Consider the following 911-nt stretch of genomic DNA (forward strand, 5'->3'; position numbering starts at 1 on the left):
CCCCCAGCCCCCTCCACCGAAGGAAAACGCGCTTTTCTGGCAGCTGCCTGACTCCTCGAGCGGCGGCAGCGCGGGAGTGCGTTGCCAAGGCAATGGGGACCATCTTACTCATCCTCCTCGCTATTGTTCTCCTGCCAGCCCCGAGGTGCCCGGGCGGGAAGAGGAGGAGGAGGAGGCAGCAGGCCTGGGATGAAGGCTGCCTGCAGGGAGGATGCTCCCCGCGACTCCCCCCCGGCCAGCCCCAGCACAGATGGAGATGTGCTGGGTGCTGAGTTGCCGATGGGGACAGGGAGAGTGGCTGGCCGTGGAGCTGAGAGCAGCAGGTGGAAGCAAGAGCCAGCAGGATGCGGCCCCGCGGCCCCACAGCCCCCCTGCCCCACAGCAAAGTCCCAGACAAAGGGTGGGGGACATTTTTGTCCCCTCCTCTGCCAGGACTTGATCCTGCCCGTGGTGTCCCTTGTACCCCCCAGGATCTGTGCCCAGGCATGGGTGTGAACCCACACGGAGCAACGTGGGATGTAAACCCATACCGGTGCCCCACACCATGCTCCCCCCCCACTGCAAGCAACTGGGCCCAATCAGTGCTGCAGGACTGGGACCAGCGCATAGGACCATGGATGGGGACAAACACCTTAAGGGAGGGACACAGTGATGTGTGCAGCAATGCACCCCAACACCATCCACCCATTGGGGTGCCTAGTGGTGACATGGGGATGCCCCGCTCTGCCCCGAGGGGGGTAAAGCATGCTTTTTGTTTTATTTCCATATCCTGCATCCCTATTTTTAGCCTTCGGGGTTTTGTTCCAGCCTGGCTGTTTACTGGAAGGAGCATTTCCAACCTCCCTTGTCTCCAAGCAACCAGGTGTGCCAGCTCCCATTGCACCAGCCTCACCCTATAGATCTATAGGGCC

Source organism: Egretta garzetta, unplaced genomic scaffold, assembly GCF_000687185.1.
Source record: "Egretta garzetta isolate BGI_Z169 unplaced genomic scaffold, ASM68718v1 scaffold121, whole genome shotgun sequence".
Classification (NCBI taxonomy): Eukaryota; Metazoa; Chordata; class Aves; order Pelecaniformes; family Ardeidae; genus Egretta; species Egretta garzetta.